Source organism: Notamacropus eugenii, chromosome 5 (genome assembly GCF_028372415.1).
Source record: "Notamacropus eugenii isolate mMacEug1 chromosome 5, mMacEug1.pri_v2, whole genome shotgun sequence".
NCBI classification, from domain to species: Eukaryota; Metazoa; Chordata; class Mammalia; order Diprotodontia; family Macropodidae; genus Notamacropus; species Notamacropus eugenii.
The window spans coordinates 436,069,071-436,082,021 of record NC_092876.1 but is presented as its reverse complement, the minus strand read 5'-3'; positions in this window follow the sequence as shown (position 1 = coordinate 436,082,021).

Below are 12,951 nucleotides of genomic sequence, written 5' to 3'. Positions count from 1 at the left end.
CTGGAGAAGAAGTGAGGCTGGTGACCTACACAGCCCTCCCTCACTCAAAAACAAAGTCAAGGGCAAGTCATGTCATTATTTCTCTGATGGCATGGTCTTCTTCGGCAACGAAGGATGAACACACACACAGATAGGTAGAAATCCAATTCTTACTTTCACTGGAAGGGGAATAACTGAAATAATGGATTCTATATCTTCCTGCCTGCACTGCCAAGTCTAGCTATATCCAATCTATTTGTGTTTATTGAGATCATGGAAAGTACATAGCATTTTATAAGATATTTTCTTTATAAGGAACAAAAAAGGGGGAACCTGAAAGTGAGAGAAATGAACTTGAGGAGGAACACTTTAGATGATCTGAATTTAGGGTAGGAAAAATATATTGAGGAAGAAGAAAAAAATACAAGAATGTAGAAACCACAAGCATGGTATAAGTTAGAATGAGGAAGCTATAAGCAGCTAGGAGGCCCAGGGAACAGAGGATTTGACCAGGAGTCAGAAAGATCTGAGTTCAAATGTGGTTTCTGATACTTATAAGTTTATGATCTTGGGTAGGCCAATCAACCTTTATTGCTTCCTCAACTGTAAAATGAGAATAACTACATCTACCTCCAAGGATTCTTCTAGGATCAAATGAAACTTTTTGCAAAGCATATTACGTAGTGCTTGGCACATCTTAAGTGCTATGAAAATTCTAGCTATTCCTATTAATTTTATTTTTTTAACATTTTTGTTGATATTTTATATTTCTTCCATCAACGTAATATCCCATGTGTCCCTCTCCCTTTTCCTCCCAGAGATCTGTCCCATATGACAAATATTATTTTTAGAAGAGGGGGAAAAAGGTCAGCATAACTTTTTGGTAAACCTTGAAAAAGTAAAAGTAAACGTGTGATATATAACAATGGGGGACCTCACACCTCCATGAAGGAGAAGGTAGGGGGTGTTTTCTCATATCTCTTTATTCTTGCCCCACTTGATCTTTATCATTTTGTTATATTTATTTTTGATATTTTGATGCATCATGGTTCTTTCCATTTACATGTTGTAGTCGCTGTGTATACTATTTTCATGACTCCGCTTACTTGCTTCTGCATCAGTTCTTATAGATTGCTCCATGATTCTCTGTATTCAATCACACATATCATTCCATATAGGACATAATATTGCATTTCATTCATATACCACAATTTGTTTAGTCATTCCCCACTTAATGGGCATTTGCTTTGTTTGTAGCTCTTAGCTATCAAAAAAGTGCTTTCTGTTATTATTATTAAACAATAAAAGTTATGATTGTAGCCCAATATTGTATGTGGCTCACCTATATGGCTTATTTTTTTTTCCTTTGGAAATTTCCCAGTAACAAACAAAGAAGTTGGTATGCTGAGTATGACAGAAGTGTACCGGTAAAAATATAATAGCTGGTTCTCAAAAAAAAGAAGGGAAGCTATTAAATTTAATCTGCATTATTCAAATTTTTTCCATTATTTTCTTAGGTCTAGACAATCAACAAAATAATAAATAAAGCCCTGATTTGTAGTACTTGCTGATTTCCTGAAGCGCAAATACTTACAGTAAAAATTAAGTTGGCTCTCTGGTTGGAATTGGCTCAAGCACATCTTTGATTGCACATCTTAATGCGGAGTATAGGTCAGTTAGGTGGTACAAGGGATAGAGTGCTGGGGCTGGAATCAGGAATCTGACTTTGACACTCAGAACTTGTCCAGCATCATAAAGGTAGTAACTATCTGAGGCCTGATTTGAACTCAGGTCTTCCTGACTAGGCTTGGTGCTCTATACACTGTGCCACCTAGCTGTCCTACCAGCACCTTAATTTCTTTGGATTAGATGACCTCTAAGATCTGTACCGGCTCTTTTGGAAATAAAGCCAAAATATGACTTCTCATATCCCATCTTGACTCAGTTTCCTTAGGGACTAAGATACTTCCATGAGAAAATGACCAGTAATACATAAAGCAATAGATTTTAATTAGCATGTATTTTTCTTATAAGAAAGAAGGCACAAAACCTTAACTTGAGGCAGGGCATTTTTGAAGAAAGGACAGAAGAATAGGGGTCCAAAGCAAAGAATACTTTCAAGTCTTGGTCACCTGGGAGGGCAAAGGATGTTCTCAAATCTATCACTGGGGCAAGGGGTGAATGAAATATTGTCTCAGTTGGTAGAAGGGTTAGTGATTAGTAAGGTCAGTTGTTGGAACCTTGAATGTGATGATCTTTAAGCCCTGGCAGGACTGGGAAGGAGTCCTACAGTATGACTGCCTCTAGACTTGGCAGGCCAGGCTTCATCAAGCTCTCCATCACTCTACTTAGTTAATATATCTGGGTTTCATCATCTCCACAGTCAGGGCACCTAGGCACCTTGTGGTGCTCTTGGCTTTGTATAGAGATGAAGAGCCAATCCAAATTCCTGTCTCACTTTGGGGATCAGAAGGAAGGAGAACTAACTACGGATCAATCAGCAGTCATTCTCTTTCTCTGACTTAATTTAGGAGGAATATTTCCAATAGCTTAACACAAATAACTGATAAAGATAACAAAGACTGTAACTTTTCGAGGGAGTGCTCAAGGGCATAGAGGTCAAGAAAGTGAATAAGAAAAATGGAAGGTATACTGGAGATCCTACTACTGGAAAATATCAGAAACATTCTGCCTACATCTCACCTTCATTTCCTCAGGTTTAGACGGAAAGGTGATTGGAACTCTATGTATGGTAACTTGTGGGCCCTTCTCCCCTTCCCCGATCTCACTTAAAGTAAAGGGAGGACATATTATAACCAGTTCAACTATAAAGTTATATAACTTCATCAGTGGTGATTCTTGGCATTTTATAAATGCACTCTTTGGGACAGCTCATTAAAAATGGCTTCCTTTGAACTGGGGTCTGTTTCTAGTGGATCTCCTTGTGGTCTTATATCATTTCATGTCTGTCAGTGAAAGACAGAGCAAGCTGTTAGGAGATTCTGACCAAATCTGGATAGAGAAACGTCCAGCTGCTCCTTCTATATCCTCTCCACAATTTGGCTCTTTAATTTGCTGTGTTTGTGATGTCAGCTCATTATTACTGTGATTGTCCCTGATGACATTAATGCATTATACCATAGGTGCCATCTGCTCACAACTTCCCTGTGGGGTAAGTGGTATGTAATTGCTTCACATTGATAATCCATTTTTCAGATAAAGTAACAGAAATACAAGAACAAATCGTTGCTTTAGAGGACACAATGAGTCCACATTGTAAATAGAAACCAGACCCTAGTTGCCCCATCTATGACTCAAAATAGTTGAACTCCCCCTAGACTATAAACTCCTTGAGGGCAGGAGACTTTTTTCTCTCTTTGTATTCTCAGAACTTAACACAGTGCATGACACTTGTTGCTGGTTTTCAGTCCTTTCAGCTGTATCAACCCTTCATGACACCGTTTTGGGATTTTCTTGATGGAGATGCTCAAGTATTTTGTCATTTCCTTCTCCAGCTTATTTTACAGAGGAGGAAACTGAGGCAAACAGTATTAAGTGACTTGTCCAGGATCACAAATCTAGCGAGTGTCTGAGGCCAGATTTGAAATCAGAAGATGAGTCTTCCTGATCCCAAGTCCAGTGATCTATCCATTGCACAACCTAGCTGACACTTAGTAGGCACTTATTAAATGCTTCTTGAATTGAATTGGATTTTCTTTTAATTTGATCCACAGTTCATTTTGACTCTTTTAATTGCTGTATTGAAGAAAGAGAGGGGGCCTGGGGAAAAGCCCAGGGGCAAAAACAATTAAGCATTCTTGGAAGCCAAGAGGGTTCTAATCACCAAAAGAAATTGGTGATTCATCAGAGAAGCCTCATCAGGCCTTGGGAATGAAAGATAATGGTCCATTTAGTTTCAGCTGTGGTAGATGAAGCTGTGGACCAGAAAACATCAGCTTATTCATTAGCCATGGTGAGGCTGACTCATAAAAATCTGTGGGCTCTGATTCAGTATTGAAATAGCAGAGCAAGGAACCTGTGAGTAAGGGAGGATATGCAATTTGTAGACAGGATGGAAACAACTCCAAATATCTGAGGAAACAGAAATGGTGCTAAGAGGAGATAAGACAACTTCCTCACAGACTTGTTAGTGGTGTTTCTGTTTGTTTGTTTTTAAACAAAATTTATGTCCTATCGAGAAGTCTATAAACCACCCAATTCAAATTTCACCTGTTTTCCCTCAAAGCTCTTCAGCATAGCATACTAATCTATTAATCGTATGTAGGATCAAATAAATATAAAAGTTACTAAATATACAATTTATTAACAATGAAATCAACAATAAAACAGAGATAACTACTCACAATATTTTAGCTACAAGAGTAATCACAAACTAGTCACCTTTATTTTTCTTACTGTTCAGTTGTGTCTGATTCTTCATAACCTCATTTAGTGTTTTTTGGCAAAGATACTGGAGTGGTTTGCCATTTCCTTCTCTAGGTCATTTGGCAGATGAGAAAACTGAGGCAAGCTGTATTAAGTGACTTGCCCACTTAGGGTCACATAGCTAGTAAGTGTCTAGGTCTAGATTTGAACTCTGGTCTTCCTGACTTCAGGCCTGGTGCTCTGTCCACTGTGCCACCTAGCTGCCTCAAGTCACCTTTAACAATTACTATAATTTCAGATGACTTCTCCTGATGTATGTAAACACAGCACTACCATACAATTCCTTCAAGACACAAAGTAAAGTGTTGTTGACCCCCCAAAACAGTGTCTGATCTAAGAAAGACAAACTAGATTAGGGCAGGTCCACGTTTTTATTTCTTTCGATGGCTTGACATGCATTGCATGGGAGTTACAGTCCAGAACTAGACCCTACTAAGGGGAGCAGTCCAGAACTGACTCAATTTGGGGGTTGGGAGTACAGAATTATATGCTCTTCAAAGAGTAGGTGTTCCCAAGGGGTGTCAATAAACTCTGATTGGTCAACAAATTGGGACATGGACTAGATTAAAATGAGGGTCTTGGGGTAGTGATTTAGGTCACTTAATCTTAGTCAAAGAGACATTAATTTCCACATCATCCATCTTGACAATAGGGAGGAATCAACATTCTTCCTGACCTGTCTGGGCAACTCAACGAACAGGAATGGACCCATTTAGATTAGATCTTAACATCCTCCTCAGGAAGAAACTGAACTTATTTTGAAAGTAGCTCCGAGTTTCCAAGATAATGATTACTAAGGAAAATAATTTTTTTCACATTGTCTTCTCTAGAATCGTCTTCATCCTTTTTGAAAAATATGTTAGAATCATTTCCTAAAGAAGTCCTCTCTGTTTCTTTCCTTCTACTATTGCTCAGTCTCTCTGGACATAGCAAGAAACAGATTAAAGTTAACTCTTCATATCTTTACAAACAGCAGTTAAAACTTTCTCTTTCCTCACAAACTCCTTATAGATCCTCATATATCTGAGATAGATGCACACTCTCTAGCTCACTCCACAGGGCAAAGCACCTCACAGAATGACAAAATGATTACTCCTAGCTTCCTTGTTTTTAGGGAGACGGAAAAAATTTCTATGACCTCTACAAGAGGAGCTGTTGAAACAAAGGTTATATAAATATGAAATTCCAAATTATAGAGTAGAGCAGGTAGCAGTAACAGCCAGGAACATCAAACGTTTTAAGTAGGAGGAGCTAGAGATCCCAAGAGGCAGAATCAAAGTATATTCCACTCATGAGGAATAGCTAGAGATAACAGCTATATAGGGAATGACCAAGACAGTTGGGATGGAACATAAATTACTTGAAGAAGAGTAATATGAAATGTCTGACTGAAGTTGGATCATGAAGTGTTTTCCATGCCAAGCTGAGGAATTTCTAGAAACAACAGGAAACTTCCAATGCTTTTTAAACTAAGAAGAAGCTAGGTCAGAGCTGTGCTTTAGGAGTATCAGTTTTACAGGTGTGTAGAGAATGGATTGGAAGATGGGAGATACTAATGAGACCATTATAATAGCATAGATGAGAGATAATCAGAGACTTAACTAGGGTGGTGATTGTGAGGAGACAGAGGGCAAAGGTTGTGAAAGTGAATCCAGCAATTTTTGGCAACTGATTAAATATGGAAAATGAAGAGGGATGACTGAAGTCACTGAGGGTGATTTGAAGGACAATGGTGTCCTTGGCAAAAATAGAAAAATAAGGAAGAGGGATAGGTTTAAGGGAAAAGATAGTGAGTTTTGTTATGGATCTATTAAATATAGATACCTGTGAGGCACCTCATCTGAGATATCTAAAAGGCTCTCTGACCAGAGATAGGAGCTAGGAGAGAGACTAGACCAGAACATATAAATCATCCACACACTGATGGCAATTGAACATGTGTGAATGAATGCTGTCACTAAGAGAGATAATATAGAAATAAAGAGGACGGGGCATAGAACAGATAATACCAGAGTCTTTGGGATCTATGGGGTTTTTAGAGAGGACCAACACCTCTGGCATGAGGGCTTGCCTAACTGCTTTCAGGGCTGCTCATCCACCTGTGGTGTCCACCTATCATAACTCTCACCTGTGGCTCCAAGAAGCTCATGCATTGTGGTCACACCTAGGTAAAACTGTCTCAGCAGATGGGATAAACCAGGTTTAGGGTAACCAACAAGCCTCAAACTCATCCATGAGTTAGAGGGGTGTTTATCCCAAGCATGGGAAGACATCCCCAGGTGGAATGGGTGAATGAGAACAATTTGTTCCAACAGTCATAGAGGCAGCTGAAGCAGGCACTATGGATCTCCTAGTGCTTGATCAGACACGGAAGATGCCAAGGTTGTCCATTACATCTTGGTCCATGGCCAGTAATCCTGACTTTGTCTTGCCACTGGACTTTGATGACTCTGGAAGAAAGCATTAGGCTAACAACTTTGTGCAACTTTGCCTCACTTAAATCCAATTTATGGGCAAGTCAAGATATCCCATGATCCCACTGGTTCTCTGCAGAAACAAGGGACAAACACCACCACCACCAGAGTCTTTGTCCTTGCTGATTCTTTTCTGGGTCTCATCCAGACCCAGAATGAGTCTACGGATGTTGAGCAAATCAAGGCTCCTCATTCTCCCTCACCTCCTGGCCTGCCTCAATTCTATTCTTCCTGGAAGAAGGGACTATCTCTAATTTCAGGGACCAGATCAAAGTAACCTCCTTCCCAACTATAATCTTTAGAAAGAAAGGAGAAAAAACAGAAACTTTCAGCTCCCTCTGTCTCTTTCTCCCTCTCCCTCTCCCTGCTGTTGACCATTTGCAGCCTTAAGACTGTGTGAATTGTGGCTGAAGGGGGCTAGAACATACCTGTTGTATATTTCAGTTCATTGTTTTCCTTATATCAGGTTCTATACCATCATGATAAATTGTGCTTATCTTTTTTAAAAATTTTATACACTTGTAGTTATAGCTTTTGAGTAAGCACATGCAAACCTTAGGCAAATAAAATACCCTTAGATTTAGAGAAAAAACTCATTATCTTGGAATACACCTTCCCATTGTTGTGCAATGGGAAGTACTAATTATTTAAATTAGTCCAAAACCAGAAGTCCATTAGAAATCTCTGGAATAAAGTCCTGGCCCCACGTCCACCAGGCACAACTCTGCCTACAGCGACTGTTTCTGGCTGCCCAGCAGAGCAACCCTGTTTTCCCCCAGTGAGTTCCTAACACCCTTGAGTACTAGAGAGGGTCCCACCTTGTTTTTCTCTGTTGGCCCCACTTCTGTACACTTGACTTTCCAAGGCACTGGAAAACCTAAGCAGTAATAAACAGCCTCAGGGCACAGAAAAAGTCACTTGCATTTTACCCAGTGACTTTTCTCCTAAAATCATGTCCCAAATAGGATTCAAGAGAGTGCAGGACAGTCTAGTAATCTAGGGCTTGCATGCCAAAAGTGGTATAAGAATGGCATAATAGGTCTGACTTGGCTGTATTTAACTGAAACAAAGCTGCAGCAACCTACCATGGAAAGGGTTAGAGGCCCAGGCTTTAAATTCTACTGTTGGGTGATATTGGGCAAATTACCTCACACTCCATGGCCTCGGTTTCCTCATCTGTAAAATGAGAAGGTTGTCCTAGATAGCTTGAGTTCCCTCTCAGTTCTTGATCTATCATCTGAAATGAAGGGAATCTTTGGTTCCCTGTTGTTTCTTTTTTCAGCGTTCCTTTATTCCATCTTTGTCTCAGGAGCATGGAGGCTAATTCTGAAGGTCAGAATGGTGCTCAGATTTTCCCGCCCATTTCCCAACATTTAGTTTCTAATTCTCTTAAAATAGCTAATTATATGGTGAATAAGATCTTCCCAGAATCAAAAGGTGAAGACAAAACCTGAAAGAACCCAATGATATTCTAGTGAGATTTAAGATTTAAAATTTGAGATTTGAGATTAAGATTTAATTGACTTGACTTATTCCTGGAGTCAGGAGGACTGAAGTTCAAATGTGACCTTCAAGGACTTAGTAGCTGTGTGACCCTGGGTAAGTCACTTAACTTGATTGCCTTCACAACCAAAAAAGACTTCATTAATAGCAGAGATGAATCACAGCCAGATGGATCCCAGATGAATGCTGTTTTGGTTCCCTCTGGTACTTCTGGGTGACAGGCACTCTCCTCTAGACGTGTAAAATATGTTCTGGTTCTGCAGTCTTCTCCATGCCCATAGCAGTAGTCATGTGTAGGCGATGTCTTTGACAGCAATGCCATTTAAGGGTGGATTTTTCTTGCTTATAAAATGAAAAGGCTTCATTTCTGACCTCAGTCCCTGTTAGTAAGGCACCTCATTCTTTAAGACAAATCTTCCTCACTCCAAGCCCAGAACTAATTCACTGCTCCACATAGGAGTCAGGAAGACCCGTGTTCAACTCTGATGTTGGGCATTTAGCAGTTATGTGATCATGTGCAAGTCATTTAACCTGTTTGCCTCAGTTTCCTCAACTATAAAATGGGAATAGTAACCTCCCAGGGTTTTTATGAGGATCAAATGAGATAACATTTATGAAGTGCTTAGTACAGTGCCTAGAATGTAGCATTAAATAAATGTTAACTATTATTACTATTATTTTGAGAAATGAATCTTAGGGTTCTGCTTATCTCATTCATAGGACCACCCGTGGGGTTATGCTTCCAGTTTAAACATGCATTCATGGTTTCGAGAGCAACCCTGTTGGTGACTACTCCTAGCACTCTTTCATGAACCCCCACTAACTACTTCCCATCATTCCCTTTAATAGTCAACCAGTAGACTCAAACAATGCTTATCAAGGGCATTTGTTCAAGTGGCCTCCCCTTCTAACCCCTTCCCCCAGGAAAACCTCTAAATGTGCTCTCTACCCTACCACAGAATCCATGAAGGAGAACAAGCTAAGTATCAGTCTTGGCAGTATGGAACACGTATAAGGAACAAGACAATTTAATGGAGTCCTAATAAGAGCTGCCCCCAGCCTCAATATTCTAACAGACCCACTGTACCTACCTAGCTAGCCCCACCCCCCACCAATGTCCTAACTTCTTTATATATGCCTCACTGCTTCCTGGAAGAACAGGGGTGTCCCTGAACTCTCAGTTCCCATGGAAACAGCAAACATATCTACATGATGGGAACCCAGCCACTAGACCCCTAGACCCATTTTCACATATTTGTGTGTTCTTATGGTCAATCACAAATGTAGGTGTGTTTTTATAGTCAATCACAATCCCATCATCCATCTAGCTCAAGACAGAACCATAATACCTAATAATCTATCTTAATCAGATAAGAGCACAATAGCTAACCATAATAGCAGAATGTTTAACCACAGAACCATAGATGGGACCCCTCCTCCATTACCTAATCCCTTAATAATCTCCTCCTGCCTTTTTAATATTAATCATATTCCTATATTCTATGTAAATTTCTGTTATGTAATTGCAACTTTACCCTATAAAAATTCATCTTGCTTTCTCTGAAGTTGCTGGTTCCTCTTGGAACTTAGCCTGCTTCATGAGAGGCATCAGTCTCAATAAATGCCTATACTTGGATTAGAGGTAGTCTGAATTCTTTGAGACAGTTCCACCCCAATACATCGTGAAATCGCAAGAGTCCCACAGTTGAAACCTCAACAGTTTTTGGAGTCCCTGGGTCTAAACCTTAACAAAGTCACAACTCTAGAACTGCAGGGTTTTGATATCCTTTCTCTCTCTGGAAAATCCAAGTTCAGTGTGGGTCATAGCAGTGGTGATAGATGGGTCTCTCTGCTGCTAGGCTAGGCTGGCATAGAGAAGTTCTCACTTGGATGGGTTTGCTCTTCGCAGAGCAAAGAATCTGTGGAGGAAATGGATAGAGCTTGTATGCTGGGGATTTTTTTCTCCCCAGAAAAAGTAACCAGAAAAGATGCTTTCTGTTATTGATGTTCAATCATGTCCAACTTTCATGGCTCCATTTGTGGTTTTCTTGGCAGAGATACTGGAGTGGTTTTCCACTTCCTTCTCCAGCTCATTTTACAGATGATGAAAACTGAGGCAAACATGGTTAAGTGACTTGCTCAGGGTCATACAACTTAGTAAATGTCTGAAGTCAGATTTGAAGTGAGGAAGCTGAGTCTTCCTGACTCCGGGACTGGTGCTCTGTCCACTATACCATCTAGCTGCCCTGAAAAGGAACTATGGAACTGTATGCCCTCAATCTGTATTTTTATTTAATAGCAGGATAAACCCTATCATGAAGGAGATCTCCTATTCCAACTTGGATATTTTAAAGAGATCGACTAGAGACCTCCGGTACCTCTTGCCTCAGGAAGAGGGTCTGATGAGATTAAATATAAGGAAAAGTCCCTGGCAAAATAAAGTGAATCTTTGCCCATGCCTTAGACCACAAAGTTAAACAACAAACCCAAGGTTAAGACAGTCTCCTCACAAATCACCTAGCATCTTGTCCCGATTACTCAACCTTTTAAATAAAGAAATTGGCTGGGTCATCTCATTAGATGGGTTCCTTCTATCCTGTAATGTTGCCCTAAGGCTATGTAAAACCATCTACGTGTGTGCAACTCCCTTTGTTTTTGGAGAAGCTAGCCACCTGGCAAATTCTCATCAGCTGATGCTAATGAATTTGCTTTTTTTTTTTTTTTTAATTTTCTAGCCTTGTCTCTAGATTTATTGACCTCCAGTCAAATAGACCAAGGTGGGAGGAATTACTCTCCAAGAGAATCTTAGAATTCCCCAACACATCTCTCTGATGGATGTTCATTCAATCTGCCAGACTCCCTGCATTTACTACTTAATGGGCTGCTCTGGTCTCTACCTCTAGTCACAGGCTCAGCTGAGGCTCTACTGTGTTCTTCCAGAAAGAGAAGAAGAAACCTTAGCCAATGATTTGCAGAAGCTGAGATTTGTCTTCTTTCAGGCAGTCAGGAGGTAGGTGAAATATATTCTTCTTCTTTCAACAGTTCCTATGATTTAGGGCTGGGTTCTTAGGCTAGACCATATTCAGACAGATGATCCCCAGGCTCATACAGGAACCTGAAATGAAACAAGGTCCAGTCACTGATTAAAAGTGGTTATTGTCTGAGAAAAAAGATTTGTAGGTGAGAGAAGGTCCTGCAGGGGAGCAGAGAAGGAGTGTCCTTCAGCAGCTCAAAGGGGAATAGGAAAAGGGTGAGATATAGTTTCTAGAAGCTTTCAGGTGGATTAAGGGAAAGGACATCTGTAGACACAATAAGCTGGGCAGCAGGATGTTTGGAAAATCCTGAGCAAGGCCTTAAGTCTTCAGATTCTGCTCAAGTTTACCCTTGAATGGAGATCATAAAAAAGGGAAAAGGACCCACATGTACAAAAATATTTATAGCAGCTCTTTTTGTGGAGGCCAAGAACTGGAAATTGAGGGGATGCCCATCAGTTGGGGAATGACTGAACAAGTTGTGGTATATGAATATAATAGAATACTATTGTATTCTACTATTGTAGATACTACTATTGTAGATAATAATATCTACTATTGTAGATAATACTATTGTAAGAAATGATGAATGGGTGGATTTTGGAAAAACCTGGAAAGATTTATATGAACTGATGCTGAGTGAAGTGAACAGAAGCAGGAGAACATTATATACAGTAACAGCCACAATGTGTGAGGACTGTTTTTGATAGATTTAGCACTTCACAGTAATGCAAGGACCTAAAACATTTCCAAAGGACTCATGATGAAAAATGCCACCCACATCTGGAGAAAGAACTATGAAACTGGAACACAGAATGAAACAGATTATTTTCTCTTTTGTTTTTCTCATGGTTTCTCCCATTTGTTTTAATTCTTCTATGCACCATGACTAACATAAAAATATGTTTAATAGGAATGTATTTGTAGAGCCCATATAATATTGCATAATATCTTGGGGAGGGAGGGGGAGAAAATTTGGAACTTATGGAAGTGATTGTTGAAAACTGAAAACAAGTAAGTTAATAGATATGGGGGGGAAGATTGCTCTTGAACTGATCAAGACTGGTCCTGTGGTTTCTGGCAGGTACAGGCATCTCCAAATTCATCTAGAGTTCACTAGAAAAGATCACTGGTATGTCAAGCAGGTTTGGACTTCAGAAGCCTTTTAATTGGCTGGTCTCTATTGTCTTACTGTCCTGTGAAGAAGGAAATTGCAGGGGAGGAGGGAGGAGGAAGGTGAGTAGGATGACTTTTTGCAAAAGTAAAAAGGACAAAAAAGCAAAACTTATTTCACTTTTGACAAGAAAGTCATGATGCTACTAGAGGCAGTGTTTCAAAGAAAATCACTAACTCAATTTGCAACCAAGGAATATGCCTATCAATTAGAGAATGGCTAAACAAACTGTGGCATATGATTGTGATGGAACATTATTGTGCTACAAGAAATAACAAGCAGGATGATTTCAGAAAATCCTGGAAAGACTTACGTGAACTGATGCAAAGTGAAATGAGCAGAG